This window comes from Bufo bufo, chromosome 4, assembly GCF_905171765.1.
Source record: "Bufo bufo chromosome 4, aBufBuf1.1, whole genome shotgun sequence".
Classification (NCBI taxonomy): domain Eukaryota; kingdom Metazoa; phylum Chordata; class Amphibia; order Anura; family Bufonidae; genus Bufo; species Bufo bufo.
In genome coordinates, this window is record NC_053392.1 from 150228005 (window position 1) to 150238557 (window position 10553).

The following is a 10553-nucleotide window of genomic DNA, read 5'->3' on the forward strand; positions in this document are numbered from 1 at the left end:
CTTAGCTGCCACCACTCGTCATATCAAGCTGACGAGACACCTTGCATGAAATAACACCTAAGTACTCTCTACAACTGCTAGTATTCACAGGGTTAATAAGTCAATCTAGGCTTCTAAGGTCATGGAATCGTTAGAACACAAAAAGGCTCTTATTAAAGTAAAGTTTTAATATAAAAAAAAGGACAGTGCGTACAAACAATGGGGTTATCAAACCAAATATAACATAAAATATCCAGACATATACATACAGTGCAAAATAACAGTTTGGAAACAGAACTTAATACGTTACGCGACGGTTAAGGCTACTTTCACACTTGCGTCAGAGGATTCCGGCAGGCAGTTCCGTCGCCGGAACTGCCTGCCGGATCCACCAATCTGGACGCAAACAAATGCATTTGTCAGACCAATTCGGATGTGGATCCATCTGACAAATGCATTGGAATGCCGGATCCGTCTCTCTGGTGTCATCCAGAAAAACGGATCTGGTATTTATTTTTTTCACTGATTTAAAGGTCTGTGTATGCGCGGACCGGAAGAACGGATCCAGCAATGCGGCAATTTTATTGCTGGATCCGGCACTAATACATTTCAATGGAAATTAACGCCGGATCCGTCATTGCGGCAAGTGTTCTGGACTTTTGGCCGGAATGAAAAATTCAGCATGCTGCAGTATTTTCTCTGGCCAAAAAACGTAAGAGGGACTGAACTGATGCATCCTGAACGGATCGCTCTCCATTCAGAATGCATTAGGATAAAACTGATCAGTTTTTTCCGGTGTTGAGCCCCTAAGACGGAACTCAATACCGGAAAAGAAAAACGCTAGTGTGAAAGTACCCTAAGTCCAGTTGCCTGGGGAAGCAGAAATGTCAGTCAGTCCATCAAGCTAGTGATACCCAAAGAAATAACAGTTTACTTCTCTCCATGCATATGTTAAAAAGGCTCAGTATCTCCATCCATAACCCCCCCCCCCCCAACTGTGATGTCAGAGAAGGCCAGGGAGTATGGTAATTACGTTATATGACAGTTTTTATGACCACTTGCTAAAAACCAAGTCTGCCTCAAACTTTTTGTATTGAAATATCTTTTCAGGTATTTACCCTAGCAATTTCATATTACCTCCATCTACAACATGGGGGAGGTAATGGCAGGGTAGCTGGAGTTATCTAATTGCTCCCTGTTACCTAGCTGGGATCTATTTGATTTTGATACCATGAAAGCATATACATGGCCTGAGTTCTCCGGAAGAAGCATGTGGCTCAAATATGGATTTGTCCACGTATTTTTTTTTAATGTTTATTGCAACATAGGGGTTTCATGTGCAACCTTGGTGGAAAGGACACTAGCCTTTCCCTGACTCCTCTAACGGTTCTAGTCTGCATAATGCTGGTACATGACATCTTCACATTTTATGATAGGGGTCTCTGGTTTCTGTAAAATTCTATCTTACTGGTTTTTATTGCTACAATTTCCTGACCTGTATCTGGACAGGACATGGAAGAGGTGATGACACCCCTACAGGAATGTAAAGGGAGGGGTTGCCTACTCCTAACCAGGGCCGTCTTTACCAAGGGGCAAAAGGGGCAGCTGCCCCGGGCCCAGTTGCTCCTGGGGGGCCCAAGGCAGCTGCCTCTTGAGCCCTGCTAGCCACTGCCCCGGGTGTCAGGCTGTTAGCTACACAGGAGGTGCTGCCATGCCATGCCTGCCGGCACTGAGTCCAGGGTGAGGTAGTGAGACAAAAAAAGGGGGACTGGTGGGTGGGGATACCCTCCAAATCTCGCCTCTTTTTTATATAAACCCTTGTGGGCGCCAATAGAGGATTAGTGTTGGGCTGTTAGAGTGTGTGATAGCTTGTTGTTAGCGTTATGTTATATTAATATGTAGAGGGATATCAATTGTGTAGGAAAAAATTGTACAGGAAAAAATTGTATATACATGTATGTAAAAAAAAAAAAAAAAAAATTTTTAAAACAAGCGAAATAAAACAAAATCTGCATACAAAGAGCGAGTGAAAAGTATACACATATAAAATCTGCTGAGAGAATAAAAGGATAAAAAATAGATTGTACGTAAAAGTGGGATCACTGTATACAGCCTCTATTGCCTAAGAGGCCGTGTTCTGCAGCGTCGTACACAATAGATGTGGTACAGTAGGATAGAACAATGGATAAAAGGTTTTTTTGTTTAAAAATACCGACATATATATTATAATATTGTGGTATCATAAGTAAGTTTACTCACTTCACGAGGGGGGCGGTTTACCAGGATAAGCATAATACACCTGTAAACCGAGTACCCCCCCAGCCTGGATCGCTTCTAGAGTTATAACGGATGAAGGCAGCCAAACAACACGGGTGCTTCTCTTCAAAGGTCTTTATTTGCATGTAAAAATTCTGGCTCAATGCGTTTCGGGACAGGCACGTCCCTTCATCAGGAGCACTGAGTCCAGCCAGCGTACTGTGAAAGCTGTGATCTAGTCTAGGACCTTAGATGACATCATCACCATGTGACCAGTAACCTAGCAATATTACTGGTCACATGGCTATGAGGTCATCACAGGTCCTACAAGGAGTGTTGCAGGAGAAGTTTGGAGCTTTTTTGTGTGAAAATTACATCAGAAAAAGGTGACAGGGGCTGTTATGCTAATATACTGTAAACTACAGTATAGTGGGGTGCTGTATACTGTGGGGGGGGGGCTGTATACTGTGGGGGGGGGGCTGTATACTGTGGGGGGGCTGTATACTGTGTGGGGGCTGTATACTGTGGGGGGCCTGTATACTGTGGGGGACCTGTATAGTGTGGGGGCTGTATATTGTCTGGGGGGCTGTATACTGGTGGGGGCCTGTATAGTGTGGGGGGCTGTATACTGTGTGGGGGGCTGTATACTCTGTGGGGGCCTGTATACTGTGGGGGGCCTGTATAGTGTGGGGGGCCTGTATAGTGTGGGGGGCTGTATACTGTGTGGGGGGGGCCTGTATACTGTGGGGGGGGCTGTATAGTGTGGTGGCCTGTATAGTGTGGGGGGCCTGTATAGTGTGGGGCGCTGTATACTGTGTGGGGGGCTGTATAATGTGTGGGGTTCTGTATACTGTGTGGGGGCCAATATACTGTGGGGGGCCTGTATACTGTGTGGGGGCCTGTATACTGTGGGGGGGGTTGTATATTGTGGGGGGCCTGTATAATTGGGGGGCCTGTATACTGTGTGGGGCCTGTATACTGTGTGGGGGGCTGTATACTGTGTGGGGGGCTGTATACTGTGTGGGGGGCTGTATACTGTGTGGGGGCTGTATACTGTGTGGGGGCCTGTATACTGTGTGGGGGCCTGTATACTGTGTGGAGGGCCTGTATAGTGTGTGGGGGGCTGTATACTGTGTGGGGGGCTGTATACTGTGGGGGGGCCTGTATACTGTGGGGGGGTCTGTATAGTGTGGGAGGGCCTGTATAGTGTGAGGGTCCTGTATAGTGTGGGGGGGCTGTATACTGTGTGGGGGCCTGTATACTGTGGGGGGGGGCTGTATACTGTGGGGGGGGCCTGTATAGTGTGGGGGGCCTGTATACTGTGTGGGGGGCTGTATACTGTGTGGGGGGCTGTATACTGTGTGGGGGCCTGTATAGTGTGGGGGGCCTGTATAGTGTGGGGGGGCTATACTGCTCTACTATATACTGTGGGGTACTGTGTAGTGTGGGGTGCTGTACTGCATACTGTGTGGTGCTGTATATTATAGGGTGTTATACTGCATACTGTGTGGTGCTGTATACTATTGGGTGCTACACTGCATACTGTGGGGTGCTGTATACTATAGGGTGCTATACTGCATACTGTGGGTTGCTGTATACTATAGGGTGCTATACTGCATAGTGTGGGGTGCTGGGGTGCACTGTAACGCTAGGGTGAGCCGAGCCCTGGTCTCCTTCCTGCAGAGCGGTGCCCACTTCCAGCCTGAGCCCAGCTGCCCAGAGCACTGATCCTGAGCCGCTGGAGTCTTCAGAAGTATTTACAGTCATTCACTGTACTCTACCAGATGTGTGGTTTTTTTGTGTGTGTGTTGTGGTGGAGGGAGTGATTGCCTGCTAAGGTGTGGGAAGGCGGGATCTAGGGGGCCCAAGTAAATTTTTGCCCAGGGTCCAATCAATATTAAAGACGGCCCTGCTCCTAACAATAATTTTAATATCTGGATCCCTCTATCACCACATAAAGACTACAAGGAAAAGGGTGGGAGGAGACACTGTGTGCTGATTACATTCCAATTAACAAGTGTACCTTTCCTTAACCTCTGGTGAACATAGTTAACAAGCAATTCCAATATGCATGTGTTTGTGAACACAATCCATTTCTAATAAACACAATGAGGATCAAAACAGATCTAGGTGATACAAAGGCTTTTTAGTTACCGAATTAAAGGGGTTTCAGATAGTAGAAAACTGATGACCTATCCTCAGTACATAGTGTATGTGAAGGGTTAGTGCTGGGCTGGATCTCCGTGTCTGATTTGCATCATCTAAGGGTGCAAAAAACTTGACCACTTAAGGATTAAGAAGAACCTTCTTTAATGGTATATCTTTAACGCTGGGTTCACACCAGAGCGTACTGAACGTACGCTCTGTATGCGCGATTGTACGGGCGTTTACAATCGCGCCGCGGAGACAAGCGAACGCCCATTGTCGCGTGTTCCCGTAAGTCTATGTACGGGAACGCGCGACACTACGCCCCAAAGAAGCTCCTGAACTTCTTGGGGCGTCGGGCGTTTTACAGCGCGATCGTACACGCTGTAAAACGCCCAGGTGAGAACCATGCCGATAGGGAAGCATTGGTTTCTCCTTGTTGAGCGTTTTACAGCGCGTAGGAACGCGCTGTAAAACGCTCAGGTCTGAACCGGCTGTGAAACATTGTGTCCAGCATCACACTCTGTGAAAGGGTACGTAAAAAATGGTGTGTCTAGAGCTCTAGTTGTTCCAGTTTTTTCGTGTCCAGCATGACACTGGACACAATGTGCTCCTCTTTGAAGACTTGAAAAAGTAGCGTCACACTCAGAAATGAAAGTTCATCCTAATTCTTAAGTGGTTGTGTTTTTTGCGCCCTGAAAGGATGCAAATCAGGCATGGAGCTCCAGTCCAGCATTAAACCTTCACCTATACTATGTTCTCTTTGACCACCTGTTAGTTGGTAGGTACACACCCCCAACTGGTTACCACCTCTCTGTACCCTTACAGCAGACTGGTAGAAATTAATTCTAAACTTTTAGTTGAAATAATAAAGGAATGACACAACATAGAGCCATAAGAATAGATGCTCCAGAATTGTTATTATTTGAGGAATGCATGAAGCTATTAAAACAGGCATGTCAGGAGCAGTGAAAGGTCCTCTTTAACAGTGGCAGCACTGACCAGTCTACTTACGTCTATGTGCTATACAATTCCTATCTGAATTATAATTAGTAAGATTTTTGGGAACACTACTAGTATGATGGTGTAAGGGCTATCTGGCACTAATATTTTTTCAGTATAGTGTTTATGGACACTGCAGGCACAGTATTAAGGAAGGGGGGGCAGGATAACACTGTTGGGGCAACAGAAGGGGAAGGATGTTGAAAAAGTGAGGAAACTAAGATGTCTGTGTGAGACATCTGCAGACACAAGATGTGGATAAAATCTGTTATTATAGTCTGCTCCCAATGGAGAAGGAAAGAGAACATTTTCATCAGAGGAGGCATCACTGGATGTAAGAGGTATGTGGTGCTGTATTCTCTTGGATGTTTAGTGGTGGTGAATGTAATGTCCATCCAAATATACCATTAGCACTGGGGTGGGCAGAAGAGGCACAAACATATTTCTCATTCACCACACAAGTGGACCTGTATTTTTTCAATTGCCAGAATTTCAGTCCCAGTCCATCCCTGACAGTGGTGATGTCCCTGGATACATCAGTCTACAGCTGAAGACAGTGACTATAGAGGTCATTTGCAGAATCTAGGTATGTCACCGACACAATAACATACACAGTGATTTGCAGGTGACATGCAGGTCTACTCTGCTTTAGTAAACAGGAGTACCAGACTAGTGCTGCAGAGAATATGTATTATATATATACTAAGTGTATGTATGTGTATAAAAACTCACAGAAAAAAGTGGCCTAAACGAGTGGAAATGCTCCAAACCCAGACACTGTAGTGTGTCTATAACCGGGGGGAGCAATTCCTCCGCATGCGGTCCACAGATAAAAAATGCGTACAATGGAGGATGCCGGGGCGGACCACATGCACCACAAGGACATCTTACACAAAATGATACATTGTGCAGATGAAAAAATATATACATACACAAATCACTGCAAAAAATGCACTAAAATGATACGCAACTGACAATACTAGCTAATTCCTCAAGCCGATGTTAAAAGCTGAGAACTTTGCCAATATCTTCCAGTCAGGAACATATCGGAGCCCCTCATGCACCACTTCACGGTGTCTCAACACGCATGGGGTCCTACCACTAAACTACCCGTGGTGTGTGAACAGGGTCTGAACAGAGCTAGAAATTAACTCACAGCCAGACTCTCACATGCCTCCATAGTGGTATCACCAATGCACTGTGAGGTAAAATAAAGCTGTGAGCCGCACCCACAACAGACCATGTGACACAGAAGCTACCAGGTGCAAAAGAATGTTACCAACAAAATAAAGTGCCACATTTAATACACATAAAGGCAAAAACTCACTGAAAAAAGTGGCCTAAACAGGTGGAAATGCTCCAAACCCAGACACTGTAGCGTGTATGTTTATAACCGGAGGAGCAATTCCTCCGCATGCGGTCCGCAGACCGCATGATGGGCTCCGATATGTTCCTGACTGGAAGATATTGACAAAGTTCTCAGTTTTTAACATCGGCTTCAGGAATTAGCTAGTATTGTCAGTTGCGTATCATTTTGGTGCATTTTTTGCAGTGATTTGTATGTGTGTGTGTATATATGTATGTATGTCCGCTAAAGGAATCCGCACCGTCACATTTATAATCACAAAATTTGGCACACAGGTACATGAGGTGTCTGGGAAGGTTTTAGACTGGGTCTCAGCTCTCTAGCATGTACCGTTTCTGAGATATTCCCAAAAAATGCATTAGCCAATAGAAGCCTGGTCACATGACCCTTATCAGCCAATAGGAGCTCGCAGGCCCTTAGTCTCCACATACACACAGTTTTACACCAGGTTTCCATAACAACGGAGCCATTTTTATTCACTGCTGTAGGTCAGCTTTAAAGAGGCAGGGTGCTGTTGATGACAATGTTAAGGGAGCGGAGTGCTCATTTCAGGGGCAGGTAGGGTGGCCATTCAGGCCACCATCAAAAGACGGACTTAAAAACCCTGCCCCGATCCCACTAAGGCATGCCCCTGACCCAGTTAGGCCACACACTCTCCCACTCCGCAGCCACCGGGGATTGAAAAAATGAACGTAAAATCAACTTATGTCAGCTGCAAAGGTGGAAGGGAGTTTGACTTTCTCCCTGCAGCTGTCACGGCTGTATGTGAGCAACAAGAGCATACACAGTAAATAGAGCTACTGACCGGACCCAAACTAGGGAGGATAAAAGGTGACCCCTGTCAGACCCTCAAAGCTCTCCCTATGCTGCTAAAGAACATGCCCGGATCCAAATGGTGGAACGAGGCATGCCCGCGTACCTAAGACTGATGACCACTGTAACCCCTACAATAGTGGAAGGGGCACGGCCACCGGTGCCCTGCTCAGTATATGGAGGGAACCGTGGTCGCCTCAGATCCAGTCAGAAAATAAACAGATACACTACAATGTCTGCACACTTAGCTGAAGGAGCTGCAGCAGCAGAGAAGACGGATCCAAAGACAGCTGGCAATATCCGGAGTACTTGCTGCAGCAGAACACAGGTCCAGTGAAATGATAGCTTACAAGTGAAGATACTCAAGCAAGAGCTACGACTCAAATGAGAAATATAATCCACACCCTACAAAGGAGGAGGGGTGATTTAAAGGCAGGGAAATCAAACGCAGGAGGAACAGCTGGGAGGAAGGAAACAGAAAGTAAAAACCTCATCACAGGGGCGGAGAAACAGAGCAGTGAGAACTCCTCCAAGCTCTAGTAGTGACATCATCACAGGGGTGGAGAAACAGAGCTGTGAGAACGTCTCAAAGCTCTGGTGGTGACAGTACCCCCCCCCCTCTACGGGTGGACTCCGGACACCCAGGACTCACCTTCTCAGGATGAGCCCTATGAAATGCCCTGATGAGGCGAGTGGCTTTAATGTCCGACAACGGAACCCACATCCTCTCCTTAGGACCATAACCCTTCCAATGAACGAGGTACTGAAGAGAACCGTGGACAATGCTAGAGTCCACAATTCTGGAAACCTCAAACTCCAGATTGCCATCAACCAAAATCGGAGGAGGAGGCAAAGAGGAGGGTACCGTGGGCTGGACATATGGTTTTAAGAGAGATCTGTGAAATACATTATGTATCTTCCAAACCCGTAGAAGATCAAGACGGAAGGCAACAGGATTGATGACTGACAAGATTTTATAAGGCCCAATAAACTTGGGACCCAATTTCCAGGAGGGAACCTTCAGTTTAATATTTCTTGTAGACAACCACACCAGATCACCAACATTCAGGTCCGGACCAGGCACACGTCTCTTATCAGCCACACGCTTATACTTCTCACTCATCTTTCTAAGATTACTCTGAATCTTTTGCCAAATGGTAGACAAAGACGAGGAAAATCTCTCCTCCTCAGGTAAACCAGAAAGAGCCCCTCCCGAGAATGTCCCAAACTGCGGATGGAACCCATATGCACCAAAGACTGGTGACTTATCAGAAGATTCCTGACGACGGTTGTTCAGAGCAAACTCAGCAAGAGGGAGAAATGAACACCAATACTCCTGGTTCTCTGCCACAAAACAGCGCAAATATGTCTCCAGATTCTGATTGAGGCGCTCAGTCTGACCATTCGACTGCGGGTGAAAAGCAGACGAGAAGGACAGCCGAACCCCCAGGCGAGAACAGAAAGCCTTCCAGAACCTGGACACAAACTGCGTGCCTCTATCGGAAACAATATCAGAGGGAATGCCGTGCAATTTAACAATATGGTCGACAAAAGCTTGCGCCAACGTTTTAGCATTGGGTAAACCAGGGAAAGGTACGAAATGAGCCATCTTGCTAAAACGGTCCACCACCACCAGGATCACCGACTTCCCTGAGGAACGAGGAAGATCCGTGATAAAGTCCATGGACAGGTGTGTCCAAGGACGGGAAGGTATGGGTAACGGGAGAAGGGAACCTGAAGGCCGTGAACGAGGGACCTTAGCGCGAGCGCACGTCTCACAAGCAGCCACAAAACCCTCCACCGACTTACGAAGAGCCGGCCACCAAAATCTCTGAGCAATGAGATCTACCGTGGCTCTACTCCCGGGGTGACCAGCAAGAACAGTATCATGATGCTCCTTGAAGAGTTTGTGACGTAGCTCAGGAGGCACAAACAACTTCCCAGAAGGACAACGGGCAGGTGTCTCAGTCTGGGCAGCCTGGACCTCGGCCTCCAAATCAGAATATAGAGCAGAAACAACTACCCCCTCCGCCAAAATGGGACCCGGGTCCTCGGAGTTTCCTCCTCCCGGAAAACAGTGAGAGAGAGCATCAGCCTTCACATTTTTGATCCCAGGGCGGAATGTAACAACAAAATTGAATCTGGAGAAGAACAGAGACCATCTGGCCTGTCTCGGATTCATACGCCTGGCCGACTCCAAGTATGCCAGATTCTTATGGTCGGTAAAAACGGTGATAGGGTGCCTGGCCCCCTCCAACCAATGGCGCCATTCCTCGAAAGCCAACTTGATGGCCAACAACTCCCTATCTCCCACATCATAGTTTTTCTCTGCCGGGGAGAGTTTTTTAGAGAAAAAGGCACAGGGTCGCCATTTGGCAGGAGAAGGGCCCTGGGACAAAACCGCACCCACACCCACCTCGGAAGCATCCACCTCAACAATAAAAGGTAAGGAAACATCGGGATGCACCAAGACGGGAGCAGACGCAAAACTCTCTTTAATCTTAGAAAAAGCTGCAAGCGCCTCCTCCGACCAAGAGGAAAAATCCGCCCCCTTTTTTGTCATGTCAGTGAGGGGTTTGACAACAGAGGAATAATTCAAAATGAACTTTCTGTAATAGTTCGCAAAACCCAGAAAGCGCATCAATGCCTTCTGATTCTCAGGAAGCTCCCACTCAAGTACAGCACGGACCTTCTCCAGATCCATGCGAAAACCAGAAGCAGAGAGGAGAAAACTCAGAAATTGAATCTCCGATACCATAAAAAGACATTTCTCCAGCTTGGCGTACAATTTATTTTCCCGCAGAATCTGCAGAACCTGAAAAAGATGATCCTGATGGGTCTGAACATCAGGGGAAAAAATCCAAATATCATCAAGATACACCAATACAAATTTCCCCATTAAATGGTAGAAAATACTATTAACAAAATGCTGAAAGACGGCCGGAGCATTCATCAGGCCGAAAGGCATAACGAGATTCTCGAAATGCCCGTT